Consider the following 19359-nt stretch of genomic DNA (forward strand, 5'->3'; position numbering starts at 1 on the left):
GGGATTGTTTCAGCCTCATGCCCAATCCTTGCTGGAATGGACACATCCCTGGATTGATGGATTTAATCATTAAACATCCTTTTCAGAAATGTTGAGGTAAGGTGTCCTAGGAATTTAATGGGTGTTCCAGGCAATTCACAACACAGCAAACCCGAACCTGTTCTCACTTTGATAATATCTCGCGCTGCCACCTGCTGGATTCTTCCAGATTTACGTAAAGTATGCGTGCAAGTACAGTATAAACAGTACAATGCTTGCATAGCAGGAGCGTCCGCTGGAGCATGCATCACGTGAAGTATAAACCTAGCCTAAGGGTTCAAACCTTATCAACAAGTCAGCCATCTTGTACATATCCAGCAGCAAGTCCTCTGCCAATGCTACTCTATCACAAAATAAATAAATTATGGATTGACCCAGGCCACCAAATCACAGTGCTTGTCAGTGTTTTGATCAAGGGTGCCGTTATTTCCCTCTTTATCTGAAATACTGCATATGGATGAGCCAGAGTTTCCTTAAATACATGCAAGTTATAAATCCTGACCTTTGCGTGTGCTCATTTCAGGTCTCTTTTACGGTCTTACATGAGTTTTATAAATATGACACCTGTTCTGCCTTCTGATTTGCATCTGCATCCAAATATTTTAATTGTGTAATCCAAGCTAAGACAACAGTGTGTCTAGAAAACAGGCAAGTGAATTACGAAAACTATTTTCTTTACCACAAAATAAAAAAATCTTTACAAGGTAAATGATAAACAATTCCCAAAAAGGGAAAAAACGTACTACTGTATAATCAATTGAGTTGTGCTGCCAATCACTAAAAAAATAACATTTTGACAATGTTTTTATTTTTGTTCTTCTTTTCAGCATATTTTTTCACTGTTATTTTACTTATTTGGAATATTCTCTTATGCCTCCATTTTGGAACAGTTATACCACACATCACTAATGCGGGCGCAGAGGGGGGTGTCATCTCTTGAACAAGTGGCAGTCATATTTAAAACAAGAGATTTACTGTATATGCTCAGAACACATATGCACTTTTGTTTTCAATTAAAGTAAATACTCTAGTGTAAGTAAATTAGTTTTCTTAGCAATTTACTTCAAGAGTTTGTGTTTTATTTTGTCTTGACTTTTTTTTTTGGTGACTGATTTTAGAACTTTGCGTCATGATCCAAGTCTGACTCCAGTTACTCTTTATCATTGTCCAAAGTCATTTATTTCACTCACTCTTAAAACCAAAAACAATTTAAATATTAGTTTGATGGAAAGATTGAATCATTTGTCATATTTGGAGCCCAACATTAAGACTGAAATTTAGATAGAAATTGTAAGTTGGAGCGAACTACTATACTTGGATTATTTTGATTACATTGCTATTCAGCTAGAGTGACAGAACAGTTACAATTAAATTAACATCATGTCTGAAACGCATTAAAGAAAACAATTAATGGTTTAAAGGAGAAATGTTAAAGTCAGATTACAGCAGAATTTATATTGATGAAGTAAACAAACAAACTGGATTAAAATTTTAAAGAAAAAAGTACATTGTATGGAAAATTGTTAGGTGCCAGAATGGAAATTTACAAATGATCAGTAATATGTACACAAATTAAAAGGTTCAAATGTGCCTAACCCTATCAGCTGGACATCTTGTAACTCTCTCTCTGCTTAGCAGTTTACTCAGGGCGTTGCTCACCTTTCCAGCAGTGATCCCCACCTAAGTCAACAGAACTGGGATGGGAACTCAGAGCCTTATGAATAAACATTGATGCTCCAACAATGATGGATGGATTAAAAGCCAGAAGTCTACGTGACCATCATCATCAAGTCCTTCCGTGAGAACCCTAAATCCAAAGAGGACTGTTTCATTTATGTTAGGTAGAATGCCCAGTGGGGACTGGGCAGTCTAATGGTCTGGAATCCCTACAGATTTTATTTTTTTGTCCAGCTGTCTGGAGTTTTTTTTTTGTTTTTTCTGTCCACCCTGGCCATCGGACCATACTCTTATTCTATGTTAATTAATGTTGACTTATTTTATTTTCTTACTTTTTCTTTTATTTTTCTATTCTTTATTATGTAAAGCACTTTGAGCTACTTTTTGTATGAAAATGTGCTATATAAATAAATGCTGTTGTTGTTGTTGTAAACAGCATCTATCCCAGAAAACTAAGTCAAAGAAGAAACCCCATTCAGCCCACTGACTGCAAAGGGCCTCTTGTACAACAGCTGTCTCCTTCTCAGCCACAGAGCGCATACCCCTCCACTTTTAGTAGCTCATACTACACTAGAAATATCTAGTTTAGAAAACAGCAGCCTGATTAATTGGCTTATTAATCTGAACAATACAACTACATCTTGGGCAGCACAGTGGTGCAGTAGTTAGTGTTGTATAGGAGACTGGTTTCAATCCTGGTCCTGGTGTGAGGTGTGTATGCTCTTCCAGTGCTTACTTATGCTTTCCTTAGTTTTCTTTTGTTTTTCACACACATTGCAAAAATAGAGGGCTACTGTAGTTTAACTCTTTACTCTAATCTGACTTGGTATGAAAATATGGGTGCCTTGCTTCTGATGTTGCCACGATTAAGCTCAAAGTATTTACAACAATTGAACTGATTTAAATGGGTTTAGAAAACTCCATGGGTAAATGTAATAGCATGTTGCGTTAGATACTCATAAAAAGTTTATGTCTGTTTCTCATCAGTTGTATTATATATTTATTTGATATACTAAACACTTATCAATGTATGAGATATTAACCATAAAATAGAATATAGCAGGAAATTGTGTTGTATGTAAAAGAAAACACTTTGGGCTAGTTTGTTTGGAGCTTTGATAAAGTCATGTTAACTAGCCTATTGTGTATTACTAAACTAGGGGGTTCCTCCTGCTCGCTTCACTTGCCAGCCACTTCGCCTCTCTGCCACTCGCGTTGTAAAGACAAGGACTGAACGGTGATACAATGGGAAATAGTTTTTTTTTTTTTTTACCTCCTCTTTGCTCAATCAGCTGCTGGATTGCTGGATCTGTATCTCATGCGGTTTTTCGAACATTTAAAAGCCTGTACAGCAGATTTTATATTTGGCCCCGGGTGTGGTTTTCTTTTGGCACAAAGTCCTGTCTCGCGAGACGTGAGCTCTTGATATTCTTTTTAGTTTATAATTTATAAACGGAATAAGAATCTGAAAATCTAACAACATCTCATTAAAGTTCGATAAATTCTGAACAGAATTAAACCAAACATATATAAGTAGGTTTTAAAATAAGCCTGATTTACAGCGTGACAAAAAACATGACATAAAAACATAACTGTTGCACTTTTAGGCTTAGGATTTTATATATATGTTGCATAGTTTACGGTCAAATAAAGCAAAGAGTACGCAACACGTGTTGTGTACTCTTTGCTTTTTTTAACAGTAAACTATGCAACATTCCATGATCTGCTTCTCGCAACTGAAAGAGGGCCACGTGGAGGATGTTTGCTGAATGGCGGACCAACCACATGCGTTACCTGGTAGGTAACCTCCCACACAATCAGGTCGGGACTCAGACTATGAATGCAATGAATATATATATATATATATATATATATATTCATATATACAGTATATGCCATGCAATAAGGAGACCTGGGTTCACTTCCCGGGTCCTCCCTGCCTGGATTTTGCATGTTCTCCCTGAGTCTATGTGGGCTTCCTCCCACAGTCCAAAGGCATGTAGGTTAGGTACACTAGTGATCCTAAATTGTCCCTAGTATGTGTGGATGTGTGTGTACCCTGCGGTAGGCTGGCACCCTGCCCAGGGTTTGTTTTCTGCCTTGCATCCTCTGTTGGCTGCAGCAGACCCTCGTGACTCTGTAGTTAGGATATAGCGGGTTGGATAATGGATGGATGGAGATATATAGATATCTAGATATATACACTGTGTGCACAATTATTAGGCAAGTGAGCATTTTGACCATATCATCATTTTTATGCGTATATTCCAACTCCAAGCTGTATTAACTTGAATGCTTATTGGATTTATGCACGTCAGGTGATGTGTATTTGTGTAATGAGGGAGGGTGTGGCCTAAGGAGATCAACACCCTATATCAAGGTGTGCAGAATTATTAGGCAGCTAGTTTTCCTCGGGCAAAATGGGCCAAAAAAGAGATTTAACTGACTCTGAAAAGTCAAAAATTGTAAAAGTCTTTCAGAGGGATGCAGCACTTTTGGAATTGCTAAGATATTGGTGTGTGATCACAGAACCATCAAACATTTTGTTGCAAATAGTCAACAGGGTCGCAAGAAACGTGTTGAGAACAAAAGATGCAAATTAGCTGCCAAAGATTTGAGAAGAATCAAACGTGAAGCTACCAGGAACCCATTATCCTCCAGTACTTTCATATTCCAGAGCTGCAACCTACCTGGAGTGCCTAGAAGTACAAGGTGTTCAGTGCTCAAAGACATGGCCAAGGTAAGGAGGGCTGAAACCCAACCACCACTGAACAAGAAACATAAGTTGAAACGTCAAAACTGGGTCAAGAAATATCTGAAGACAGATTTTTTTCAAAGGTTTTATGGACCGATGAGATGAGAGTGACTCTTGATGGACCAGATGGATGGACATGTGGATCAGTAATGGGCACAGAGCTCCACTCCAACGTGGAGGTGGGGTACTGGTATGAGCTGGTATTTTTAAAGATGAGCTAATTGGACCTTTTTGCATTGAAGATGAACTCAAAATCAACTCCCAAACCTACTGCCAGTTTTTCGAAGACACTTTCTTCAAACAGTGATACAGGAAAAAGACCATGATTTTTATGCAGGCCAATGCTCCATCACTTGCATCGAAGTTCTCCACTGCGTGGCCAGCCAGTAAAGGCCTTAAAGATGAAGGAATAATGACATGGCCCCCCTTCCTCATCTGACCTAAACCCTATCGAGAACTTGTGAGCACTTCTTAAATGCTAGATTTACGGGGGAGAAAAACAATACACCTCTCTGAAGAGTGTCTGGGAGGCTGTAGTCACTGCTCCACAAAAAGCTGATCGTCAACAGATCAAGAAACTGACAGACTCCATGAATGGAAAGGCTTATGACTGTTATTGGAAAGAAGGGTGGCTATATTGGTCATTGATTGATTGATTTATTTTTTTGAAATGTCAGAGATGTTTATTTGTAAATTTTGAGGTGTTTGTTTATTATTCTCACTATAACAGATGAAAATAAACAAGTGAGATGGGAAAATTTTCATTTTCCTTTAGTTGCATAATAAATCTGCACACTAATAGTTGCCTAATAATTGTGAGCACATATGTATTCCCCTGATGATGTTCACACTCACATTTCCGTTGTGAAACATTCAGGTTTCAGGTTTATTAACATTTTGGATTGACTGATAGCACTGTGTCTGTTCCATATTAAAATTAATCCTCAAAAATACAACTTGCCTAATAATTGTGCACACAGTGTATATCTATATATATTTATATATCTATATATATATTTCTCTATATATATATATATATATATATATATCTCTATATATATATCTATCTATATCTATCTATATATATATATATATATCTCTATATATATATATATATCTCTATATATATATATATATATATATATATATATATATATATATATATACACACACACATAGAGAGAGAGAGAGAGAGAAAATGTGACATTGGCTCCTATGTATACAATACACTCTTCTAAATGCTCGTTCTTTTAAACTGATCTACAGTGTTTACAGCTACATGGTTAAGATTCGTGCAGCTTGCCTTGTGAGAAGACTGGAATCTCAGGAAGGCAAAGGGTACTTGGAAACAACCTGACAATGTCACATTAAGGAAGAACTGAAAAAAGACACGGTGTATTGTACTGTATGTGTGTGTGTGTGTGTTTATCAAAGAAGTGTTCACATTAATTACAACAACATACATACAAAAAGATCAGTTTTAAATAAGTACAGCTTTAAAGGTTATTTGCCAATAAAATTTATTAGTGTGATTCAGTGCCTTCAGTATTTGCATAACTTCTCAAAGCTCCCATACATACAGCATTAGAAAAAGTAAAAAACCTTTGATCTTTTCTATATGAGTGAGCTTATGCATACTTGAATTCTGAAAAAGATAAATAAAGGGAATCAAAATAGCATAAGGGAAAAATCCAGTCTGTGGACAAAAAGAAGCTTTCATTTACATCCATTTGGTCATCATAAGATCATTTTCCATCAAGCCTTTCTTGCCTCCACATACTGGATTCACTTTCCGTATTCCAGCAGAGTATCATCCTCACTTTTTTCAAAGTGAAACTTCACAGAAATTCTGTTCTCTGAACTATTTCATAACCGGCATGCTGTACTTTATTTCAGTTAACTTTAAGTCTGGAGAATAATGAATACATTTAAAAAGCAACTTAGTTACATTACTCATCACTTCCAAAAAAGTAACTATATAGTTACTAATTATAAAATTGAATGTATTACAAACAATGCATTACTTTTGCGTTACTCATTCTTCATCAGTATGAAAAACTGCACATTTGACTTGCTAGCATTTCCTATTAAATCCTAAGCCCATGTATAAACTTTCATAAAACTGACCCGATAAACAGCCAAACATGATCATGTTCTTCTGTTTTATAAATATGTTTAGTCCTTTATATGCTGTGAAGTACTTTAAATAACATACATTCCTTTTTCACATCCCTGAACTAAGCTCCCAAAGATTAGTTATATGAACACTGGCTGCTGGGCCACCTGATCATACGGTTTAAAAATATCTAGTAAATAGCTACATTAAAACTAAACTGACACTTTGTTACTGGATTATTGGCAGCTCACTTTTTTCTGCTTTGCTGTATGACTGATCCTGACAAAGGTGCGGCATATTGGTACATTTGCTTCTTGCCTTACACCAAGTGCTGCTAGGATAATAATAATGCAAGCATTTTTACTTCAATAACATAAGTATTGCTTTAGTTTACTCATTACTTTAAAAAGAAATTGGACTATGTAATGCACATCACTTTTATATTGTTACCTCCAACACTGCTTCCAGGATTGTGCCACTGAGCTTAGCACTTTATGTTCAGTTCATCAACATACTTTTTTTAATGATTTATGAAATATTCTGACAGATTTTGTCAACCAAAAGAAGGAATAAGGTGATCACCCAAACACTTGCATCAGAACATTTATCTTGGATGACATTTCCACCCTTGTCTATCCATGGATGCTGGATGTATCATGTGTGTGAAGCTAACAGAGCACGATAGACATACACAGATTGCAAAATCCTTAAGTGTAACCCTGTTAAGGGTTTACATGGCCAAATAACTAATCTTAGTTTCTCTAACCAAAATAAGGGTATACATAGCATTTTTGAAACCAGGTTTCTGTACAATTGGGTTATTACAGCATATGTACAGTAAATGTACTCACTATTTTGTTTAATACTAAATTTTAATTTGTTATTTTGTGGATGGAATTGTATTTATTTATATTCATTAGAACCCAAAGTTAATTTGCTGAACTTTTAATTTCACATTTATCTATATATAGGTTTACATTTTTCTTCTGTTTAAGAGAGCCACTATTTTCATGCAATTATTTTTTTTTTCTTATTGAATTTCTTTGGTTCCATGTATTTGTTATTATAAATTTTAATATTCTTTTCCAGCTCCATTTTTCTCTTGCCATGTGAGGTTCCATTGTGTGACTGTTGGTTTCAATAAGAAAATTCTTTTGGAAAAAGGATTTAAAGTGAGTCATACTTGCATTTTTTTTACTTTAATTTTGGTTTACATATTATACTTGGTTATTTTGGTATATTCAATATCTTGGTGTTGACCTTTGCATGTTATTATCACTAGGCATTTTCCCTTTTTGTCCCCCATTAAGTTTCACACATTTGGCCTTTTTTCAGCATTTTATAATTGTTTATTTTTATTAATGCCTTTAAAGACAATTATGTGCTTATTTCTAAATCAAAACACTATAGAGATGGTATGGCCTAATGCAGTTGCATTATAGGTAAAAGTTACCTTCAGTAATGCACTGTGTGATGTTAAGGAATTCACTTAACCTGGAAATCCACCTATTGTAAAATATCCATTGAACCAATTATAAGATGGCTCTGTATTTGGGATATAAAAATGGGTCTTGTACAATTCAAATCCTAGAATTACTCCAGAAAAATCAAGAGGTTCAACAAAAAGCTGTTTATGAAGAAGTAATAAAGGTGCACAGAACAGTATAAGGGGAGGATGTGGAATGTTGCTCAAGGTTCAATATAACAATGCGTCTAGACTAATCGTGTCTCACTGTCAGACCCACTGTCCACTCACTAAACAATACAAAACCATACTCAGCTACTCACTTGTCTCGTCTTCCTTATCCCAACCCAGACAGGCCTCATTTCCACTTATCTTACAGCACCAAGCTCTCAGACTAAGGTTCTTCTAAATGTGCACCTGAGAGCACCACAAGTTTTACCTTGTGTTCAGCTGTTCCAAATATTTCCAAGTCATTCTAAACCCTGTTTAAATATTCAGACCACAGGCTATGGGTCCTAAATATTCTTGTCACACTAGTTGTCCACCTGGACTACACAGACCAGGAAACCTTGTAAGATGTTGCATGGGAGTTCTATTTCAGCCAGTATTCCTCCCCAGATTAGGGTTCAACTGCTTGTTTTGTGTCTTTGTTGTATATTTTTGATTGATCTCCATTTCATTTGTGTATGATTTGCAATTCTTTTACATTTTATGTATCTGTATCTAAGACTGTGTTATGTTCCATGTGTTTTTTTTTTTGGTCACTCATCAATCACCACCAGGAAGTGCAATAATTCTAGAGGGTCTCCCCCGCGTTCCTGGTGGTTCATGATGATTGCATTCTGGAGTTAGTGAGTTTACTTGTGTTTTGCTGTGTTTCTGCCTTTTGCAGATTTTGGATTTTTTATCATTTTGCTCTGTTTTTTTGACCACACTATTTGGATTCTACATTGGGACTTTCTTTACTTTGGATTGCTTTTGCTGGCAGCTGCTCTATGTCTTTTGGGCTCTTTGGAGCTTTACAGTGTAACAGAGCATTTTGTGAGAATCATACATTTCATTTTATAAAGATCCTGTGTTTTAATGGTAAATTCCCCTTAGTAGACACTATGGAAAGTGTTTTTGAAGCTTTGAGATTCTTAGTGCTTTGGGACTCTCAGTCAGAACAGTAGCAGTATGTTGCTTCCACCACCTAAAAGAATTGAGGAATGGAAAAATATTACAGAGAGTCCCTAATCAACCTTTGGTTATACTGTATGGACATTCCTGGCAGGTGATGTTCTCATTGTAATCCTGGCCAGAATATGCAAAATGCTATTCACTTTTCCACTCTGCATTCCTTTACACCAGATTTTACTTTTTTTGTATTCTAACAAATGACTTGTGTGCCAGTACACTATTGTCATGACCACGATGGTGTAATGAATGACCATGTTATTCTTTAATTCTCCTTTAAATCAGTTCTTTCTATGGTGTATTTGATATTAGGCAACATCATGTAGTGCTTCACACAGTATCCATAGAAATTCAATCCTTACAAATCACAGATTTTTAAAAGAAGAAGGGGAACATTATATACTGTACATGTTCACAATGATATAGTGCTTGAATGTAGATTCATCTATAGAGAATCATTGTTTTCAGTCAACCAGCCATGCCTTAGTTCATGATTTGGATTTTATAAAAAACTATATGAAAATATGTTGCTATAAGCTGTTATTTATTCAGTGTTGGTTTCTGACTTACACCTACTCTGACTCTGGCACCCTACAGCCATGTATTGTAAAATGCAGGTAACAAATGGAAATGAATAATTGTGGCTCCAAAAAAAGTGAGCATAGGTGTTTCCTTGGAATGGACTGCTGCCCTGTACATCATTGGTTCCTGTCTTTTATCCAATGTTATTGACATTTGCACCAGCTCCCACTGATCATGAACTGGATAAGCAAATTATGAAATTAATTATGATTGATGGATGTGTTTTTAATGATTTTACAAATTTAGTTAGCTTAAAGAGCTTTATTGTACACCTCTAAAGTAGAACTATTATATTGAATGATCTATCAACTGGGCAGCACAGTGGCGCAGTGGGTAGCGCTGCTGCCTTGCAGTTAGGAGACCCGGGTTCACTTCCTGTGTCCTCCCTGCGTGGAGTTTGCATGTTCTCCCCGTGTCTGCATGGGTTTTCCTCCGGGTACTCCAGTTTCCTCCCACAGTCCAAAGACATCCAGATTCTAAATGGTGTGTGCGTGTGCCCTGCCCGGGGTTTGTTTCCTGCCTTGGGCCTTGTGTTGACTGGGATTGGCTCCAGCAGACCCCTGTGACCCTGTAGTTAGGATGTAGCAGGTTGGATGATGGATGGATGAATCTTTCAACTTGCCTTTGTGCCTTTTGCAGCACACCATAAGGTACTTCATAAAATGGAAAAGAATACGCTTTAAAGCGATAACCCTAAGTGCAATACAACATAATTCAAATTAAACATGAATCATAAGAATATAAACACTAGTGAAATTTTATGCAAATAGTAGTCAACTGATAATTAGGTTTGATAAATAGAACAGTATCGTTATCGATACATGAGATACCAAAGTGCTGTTTAGAAGATAAGCACTGGCATTGTGATCAAGGGTGTGGGTGATGCTTTCAGAAATTGGGTGCCTCTTCCATGGTATTCTGAACATGCCACCTATCACTTATGTTTTAAATAATGGGTAAGGAGACTTTGATTTCACTTTATATGGATGACAGTGCCCTGTAAAAGACTGGGACCTCATCTGAGGTTGGTTCATACCTTGCACCAAATACTGTTGGATAGGATCTGACCTCTAAACGCCTGAATTGGAATAAACATGTTCGACAAATTCAAAACGTGCTTTGCCATTGGTCATTACTACAGTTCAGTTGAAATGTTGTAAAAATGCACTCAAAAACTACACATCACTGAACACAGGTAACACATATTTATACCACAACAGAGAAAGTATAATGTCTAACAGTTTCATATTTTTGACAAACTTTATATCACTGTGAAAAGAACTGTTTAAAGATCTAACTTGTTTTTTTTTTCCTTTTAGCTCTTAAAACATCGCACTTAGGATTAATGGAAAACAAGAAATTGCATATTCAAATATTATCCTTTGAATATAATGAACATGTAACCGTTTTTGGGGCTGCAGTTCGTAGACAGAGCAATAAAAAAAAGATTTTTTTCTTGTGTGTGTTTCTTTTAATAGCGCAACGCAAATTAAAATTATATATATATATATATAAACATACACACACACACACACACACACTCGTAATTGTAATATAATTACTGCGGACCATACAATGTGGATTCAGGTGGCGTGTGCTTACTGGTGACACAAGAAATATGAATTTAAATACACTGGACGGTTTTCTTTCGTTTCTTCAACTTTAACAATCTCTTGGGGGAGAAAACATTTTGCAAGTAACTAGGCAATCAGGAAACAAATCTGTGGTCAAGGTAGCTGCGCTAAATTGCACGAGCGGTCCCAAAAAGCGGACCTGCTCTTATATAAAGAGAGGTTGAGAAGATGCACTGTCACAGCGCGTTGCCGTACCCACCAAGCGACGAACCACCTCAGGACCCCAAATTAGGACCTGAGTGCAGCCGTGCAGCGCGTGACACCTCAGCACCACCCTAGTTCAAATGGAACAATGTGAGTTTTTTTTTTCCTAAAACAGTGGCTGTAGTGCCAGTTCTGCCACCTGCACCCAAGTTTTCTATGCTAGTTGGAAGCCCTGCTTGCAGGGCTGGATGCAAGTTAACATCGACTGGTTTTACACAGAAATAATTATTAAAGATCTTGGCAGAAAAGCTTCGGTCTCGTAGGCACTCGTCTCCTCTCCGCCAATTTCACAGAAAAGGAATGGGGCCCTAGGTACTCTGACCCGTAGGGTCATGTAGTTAATCTGACAAAAAGTTCTTTATTTTTTAAATTAATCACCGTCAATTTGAAGCTGTCTAACTACTCAAACATTTCAGACTAGTGAGACCAATTCCATTTTTAAAAAACAAATCATCCTGTCACAGACTCCTCTAAATATCTTAGGGAAGTCCTAATATACCACTTTAGGGGTTCACTTCTCTTTCTCTTAGTTTCAGTCTCTGCCACTACAGAGTCGCAAAGTGATTTTTCTTTTTTAATCGCAATTTCCTACTGACAAAGATCGCGGTCAACAGGCAACTACCAACGCGTATAACACGGCGGCATCACCCCTGACAAAAAAGCAAATTCAGATAAAGCCTTTCTGCCATCCACTTCAACGGTGAACTATGTAAGTTACTAGGGATATCCCAAACTGAACTCACCCACACCGTGGTCTCAGGTCACCCATTATTCGCACATTGGCAGAGATGTGTGAAGTCCTGAATCACACAAGTTCAGTTACTCCATTAGACAACAGCTTGTTACGATATTTTATTTTCTTCTCTTTACAACGAAGGCAAAAGATGTTGACGTTTCCGTTTGCAAAGATTAGGATTAGTTTCGGCCAGCAAACTCAGTACCAACAATATCTGCCGCAGGTGAATTTGCTTGTTTGCTGCCGGTTTTTTAAAGTCCGTCGAATACTCGGGAAGGCGTGGTGTTGCGTGAGTGACAGGTTTCGAGCAGCCAACTAAAAGAGTCTCCGGACGAACCCTTTGAAAGGTTCATCTCGAAAGGCTGGGGCAACGCTTGGGCTCTTTAAACCAAAAAAGAATAATGACGCGCCACGTGGAGTGGGGGAGAGTAGACCTCTAAAAGGGGATGTTTTCCTAACAGCATTGTTGCAGCCTTATTGCAATTATTTTCAACGAATAGCACAGTTCAATTAAATATTTCCCCTCTGCGATCATTATATAATTTGCTTAAAAATAAATTCAACAAGATGTGTCAGGACTGAAAAAATACAAAAGTTGTTTTCTGGAAACCAGCTTTGTCCGATTAATAATTTTAAACTTGACTTTCTGCCTCACCCTTTCCCTGGAAACATTGACTGTTTGTCAGATTATACAAGTTCTTATTGTCTCATCATTAAAGAAGACATAAACAGTAATAAACAGATTATTTATGAGGAGGCACGTAGTGATATTACAGAGCAATAAGCAGCTTGATAGGGTGAGTGAGGGGACGGTGGTGTGTTAGATATCTTTATAATGCCAATAAAAAACGTTCCCTTCATTGGGATTTAAAATGTTATAGTGTGGCAGACTAATACAATAAACCATCCCTCCATTTTTTTAAGCTTTACTTTTCCATAGCAACTGATGACCCTGACGCTCTGGGTTCTCTGACTAAATGTCTGTCTTGTATTTTTGTATGGATGAGTAGCAACTTCCTCAAGTTAAATAAGGATAAAAAATGAACTCATTTGTTAGTAAAAATGTAAATAATTAGATTAGAAATAAACTTAAACCCACAGCATTACAAGTCACCTTTTTTAACCTAGTTACCTAAATTGTAAATCACATAATAACCATATTACTAGGACTTCAAAATCCTGAGAAAATAAGTCAAACTTTTGCTTTTAGTCAGTAATATTACAGAAATACACTCCTAACCAGTTTACCTAAGAAATACTTCAAACGGTTGCAGATAGTTCAGAATACACCAGCAGGAATGTTGCCAAAAACAGAAAACCTGAGCACATCTTACCACATTTAGCATTGTTTGCTGCATTGGTTACTAGTGTCCTTCAGAATAGATTTAAAAATACTAGTAATGGTATATATAAAGCCTTAAATAATCTTGCTCCATACTATTTTTTGGACTGCTTGTTCCCCTACTTTCCAATGGAGATAATCAATGGTGTCAGCCTGGTGTATTTAGGAAAAAAAAAGCCTTCTAAAAAGCCATTTTTTTTTTTTAAATTCTATTCTTAATAACCTAGATATGCACAGAATTATCATACTCTTCAGTGAATACACAATCATCATTAATCTTTACTTTTTTCTGTTTTTGTTTCTGGTTTGTCAGTGGTGGCATTCTGTGCCTGCACCACCTGATCAAAATCCTGTATGGCTGCCTGTGATGTATGAATGAAAGCAGATACCCTAACTTCCTACGAGACCCCCCACATCGAATCCTGTAAGACAATGCCTAAAAAAAAAACAAACCAAAATAACAAAACAATAAGAAATTTTGTGTTAGGTCGAATGACCAGTGGAGACTAGGCAGTCTTTTGTCATTGGAACCCCTGCAGATTTTTCTTTATCCTCCAAGGTCAACTGGAATTTATTAATTTTTTTGTGTCATCCATGGCCATCTGATTCTCATTAAGGGACATAAAAACCAGGGGCCTTACGTATAACACCTTATGTAGAACTCGCACTAAAACAAGAAATGTTGCATATTTGAATATGCAAATCAATATAAATAGCCACTTCTGTTTGCCGTTTTGTTAAAAGACAATGGCAAAAGCACATGTAAAAAACAATTTCAGTGAATGCGAAATGGAGGTCCTGCTCAGTGAAGTGGAAGCAAGAAAAAATGTACTGTTTGGTGGCTTAAGCAGTGTTATAAGCAACCAAATGAGATTGATGGAGTTGCACATGCACTCAAAAGTTCAAGTTCAGAAAGTCGCACTGTACTCAAAATACAAAAGTGGTTAGACCAGTCGTTTCTGCAAATTGTACTTTGGAGTTTTCCCATTCAACCACAGTGTAAGGAAATCTTATATATTTGGATGACAATACCATCCCATACAGATGGCATGGCGTGACTCAGTGATGACTGAGAAATACCAGAATGGTTGGCCAGTTCATGTAGAAAACTTCCTATGGTTAAAACCTGAAGGTAGACCGAACTTGCAAAGGAGCAGGTACAGCACAATTTCTCAAAGTCTGTCTTTGTAAAACCAGGCTGAGTTCAGCACACAGCTCCAAGAGGACAGCTCTTGGAAATCTAAATCCACTTAGAAGCCAGTCATTATGATGGGACAAAAAGTCAGTATGACCTCTATAAATATGCGTTCATTTGCGTTGTCTTCTAACAACACTAAAGTAGCCATAGTAGTTAGAATAGTCTGACCATTCTGTGCACCATTATTTTGTTGTAAACAATATGCAGTTAATTTGGTATATTTGACAAAACCCGTGTTATGGATACAAATCTAAAAAGGAAAGGAAACCACACTGAAACAGTAGCACTGCTTTGATGCGGAGTGCCGCCAGTTTATAAAGCAGAGCAGAAAGGTGTGTACAAATGGTCTGAGGCTGCCGTGAAAATGTGTGTGGCATTACGCCAGGTTTAGCTTTTATACATCTGGACGTGAGCATGGAAACGGGCAAACACACTGTTTATACATGAGGCCCCATGTTTATATTTGAGGATTCTAGGTCTCTATTAATTATATAAGTATATTTATTCTATGTAAATGTACATTATTTATAGGGTGGTCCAGATTTAATTATGCAATTTTCATTACGCTATTACTTAAGTTTATTGCACAGAAAATCACCCGAAAAATCCTGGACCATTGAGAAGTGTGCAAACTGATGACTGGAATTGTCCCCGCATAAATCAAAGTCATCCAGACAATCTGGATCTGCATAATTAGATCTGGACCACCTTGTATTTTTGTATACTATTAATTGTTATTATTTATATTTATTAATTTCTTTGACACCTTGTGGAGCATTTTGAGCTACATCTTTTGAATGAAAACATGCTACAGAAGGAAAGGTTTCTGGATTGAATGCAAAAAAAATAATGTTTCAGTATGATTTACCCAAATCTTGAATTTTTGTCAAAACAAGAATTTGCAGAGAATTTTGAAAATTGCTGTTCATGAACAGTTGCCATTTAACTTTTTATTATTATTATTTTAAAAAGAGGCAAAAATGATCAGGTCATAAGAGAAGTATGATGGAATAAAATGCTCTGAGAACTGTACATTTTGATAATAATGCCTCGGCCACATATAAGATATATAGAATCAATTATTATTATTTGATCTCAAATTAATTTTGGAAAAAAAAAAAACTGATTTTCTGTTAAATTTGGTACTATTTCATTCTTTTGTTTACCAATGGCAAACAGTTAAATATTTACATTTTATTATGTAACATAATAAAATCTGAAAAAATTGTGAATATATTTATAGGCAATGATCAATGTGATGATGCGGGTTAGCTCCATGCTACTGGTAACTTCCAGGAGCCTCTTGAACCCACCACTGTCAATAACATTACAGCAATGAGCTGGGCAAATGAGGACACATACTGTACATAAAGCAAGGGGTTGGTGCAGGTAAATAGTGTTTTTGTTTAAAATCAATCAAACCAGTGTTCAATAGTGCAGTGCTCAAAAGGTTCTTAATAAATAAATAAATAAATAATCCTTTAAAATCGAGGTTAAAACACTGTGCAGGAAGCTTCTTTTATAAATCTTTGGCTTACCCCAAATGGGACCTTGCAGCTGAGAAGACTCCTGTTTGGCAATTCAGCCAACTTTCTCCTCAAGGTTTGAGCCCATGGCTCCTAGCAGAGTACTATGCCGAACCCCACTGCTCCTAAGCTTGGGCCCCTGCACAAGGGCACAATTCCGAGCCTCCTACTCCGCCTGCCAGGTTTTGCATTCCTGTTGTCCATGGCCCCCCCCACAGGACACCACCAAGTCTTCCAATACCCTTGCAGCCTTTAATGCCTTTCTCCTGGCCTTACATGGTAAGTTGCTCCATCTGAGTAGTGCATCTCCCCAGCTCTGTGATCGCTCAGCTGGAGTGGCCTCCTTCAGCCCCTGAGCAGCAATCGCACAATCCCAAAGGACTTCATTTTGGCTGCCTGCCTTCTCTCTCTCGTTAACACACTCACACTGGCTCTCTCCATCTCCTGCCTTTTCTGCCATCTTCAAACCTCCATCTCCAATCATTCTTTTTCGACTCATTTCAGATTTTTTTTCTCTCTTCCTCCTCTGTCCAGTGTATGCTCCTTTTATACAGCCCCTCCTAATTGAGACACCAGCACTCCCTCTGACGCACAAATGAGGTATCGGACTGACTCTGGCACTTGCTCATGCCTTCATGATCAGCCAGTCACCCCCATCTGACCCCAGAGCGAAGTGCATCTGCACACTCGCCTGCACCCAATTAGAATGGGCACCTCACAGGGAGCCATTATTTATTTAAAAACTCGCCCAATGCCATGGGCCACTCATCACAAAAAACAGAATGGAAATAAGTGTGTAATAGCACTGTAATAGTCACTGCTATGCTCTTGTTGCCTTGGGCTCTTTTGTGCTTGCTTTCTATATTTCCTCAGCTTCTCATGTACTTTTTCCACAACACAGAAAACTGCTCAAATTTCACATTTCCTAAATTCTTTACATCAGCTTCCAAATATACTCATGTTTTTCATCTCTGGACTAGTTTCTTCCTCATTGTATTAATTTGGAAAAAGGTCACTGCATTTTGCATGGTTCAAGAAATTGACCAAAGTTGTTTTATAAATGAACAACTTTGGTTGTTCTGTTTTTAACTCAAAACATTTTATTGTTTGTTTTCATAATGTCTGGACACCACCTATTTAACTAAATGAAAACAATTTGCTTATTGATTGTACTATACATTTTGACCATGCCGACTTATTTGAGCGTGAAGATTGAAAAGCTATCTTAGATGTCAGTTTTTAATGCAGGGGTTATACCTTTATTCTCCCTTATTTATTTATTTTTTTTTTAGTATAAAGAGACAATTTAAAATAGTGTTACATATACCTGGGATGCAAATTAATTTAACAGTTTCATTAAGACATGTATACCAAACTTTTCAAAAGTTGCAATTTTTTGTTAAGTATTACTGTTAGATTCTATTTTTAATAAATCAGACAACTATACATTTATTTTTTTGGTTCAATATGTATCACATAAACATTTAACAATTTTATAGCTGTAGTTCATACAACTATCAATTATCTAATACTGATTCATGCAGTTTTGCAGTTGCTGAGAGTCACAGGCTACTCTGGCAGCACTGGAACCAAGATAGGATCCCTCCCTACCTGGAGTGCCAGTCCACTGCAGGCAACACGCACTCACACTGGACTAATTTGGAGCTACCAAGAAAAGTTAAGCACCAAAGAAGCAAAAAAAGTACAAGAAGAAAAAACACAAATTGACAGAAAATGACACAAATTCACATAAACTTTGACTTGACCAGAATTTAAATGTGGTCATTTGGAGCCCGGAGGCAGCAGCATTCGCCTCTGCACCATTTTGTGTTTATCTGTAGTCAGGAAGGTTAAGTCGCCCGTCTAGCGGGGCAGGATAGTAAGGTGGATTCTTTGACTGAACTCGTGACATTGTGTGTGCAAGGCCTCACTACTGAACTTGTATGTTTCATTCAGGTTATTACCTCACCTGAATTGTATGCCATTTGTTATTTAAAAGGTCTACAGTAGAAATTGCCGCAACTCTCAATGTGACATTACTACTTTTGACACTGAAGACACCAGACAGAAAAGTGAATGTAAATATGTACAAAATAACATATCGCTGAGCAAAGGACTTTGTCAAGCACTTGCATGATACATACAAAAATAGCTGTGAATACTTGGGCATCTCAGCACTGCTTAGAATTCTACTCCATTCCAAATCTGATTCTACTACTTAACATTTACACAGTCATATTGTAGCTTTCCATTGTTGCAGACACATTTCTAAATATCATTTATTAACTCTCAAAATTTTACCACCTCTGCTCTGTTTAAAAAAACAAAACAAAAAAAAAAAAAACACATATATGTCAACATGTTTTTGGTGCTTTGTCTACACCTACCCAAGAAGTGCAAGGTCCCAATATTTAAATCTACACAGAAGAAACGTTTTGTCTAAAACAGAACTGTGTATTTCCAATCCATTACACTTAATTTTTCCATGTGTTTTACCCATATATTTTATGGTTTGAATAACAATGGTTTATGGCTAAGGCATCATGGTGGAAACTACAAGATGGAAGGTTCTATCCACAGCCCTCCCTAGGTGAAGTGTTCCTTAAGTTATTTATTCCATTACTACTCTAATCATATAAATATGAACTGCTGTAAAATTGTACTGCAATTATATATTATGCACATAAACACCAATCAGCCACAACATTAATACCACTGACAGACAAAGTGGACATTGTCTCATTACAATGGTAGCTGTCAAAAGGTGGTATATATTACACAGCAAGTGAACAGTCAGTTCTTGAAAGTGATGTGTTGGAAGGAGGAAAAATGGTCAAGCATAGGAATATGAGCGACTCTGACAAGGGAGAAGTTGTGGCAGCTAGATAACTGGGTCTGAGCATCTCCAA

The 19359-nt window shown here is 36.9% G+C and overlaps 1 protein-coding gene across 1 annotated transcript in view; it reads right to left on the reverse strand.

Annotated features, from left to right (window-relative positions):
- ankrd34bb (ankyrin repeat domain 34Bb) overlaps nt 1-12625 on the reverse strand; it is a 46845-nt gene extending 34220 nt beyond the window's left edge. The window contains exon 1 of the mRNA XM_039759256.1: nt 12392-12625. The gene's annotated coding sequence lies outside the window, so the exon portion shown is untranslated. The remainder of the gene's footprint in view (nt 1-12391) is intronic.
- Between the last annotated feature and the right edge of the window lie 6734 nt (nt 12626-19359).

Source organism: Polypterus senegalus, chromosome 7 (assembly GCF_016835505.1).
Source record: "Polypterus senegalus isolate Bchr_013 chromosome 7, ASM1683550v1, whole genome shotgun sequence".
In the NCBI taxonomy this organism is placed as follows: Eukaryota; Metazoa; Chordata; class Cladistia; order Polypteriformes; family Polypteridae; genus Polypterus; species Polypterus senegalus.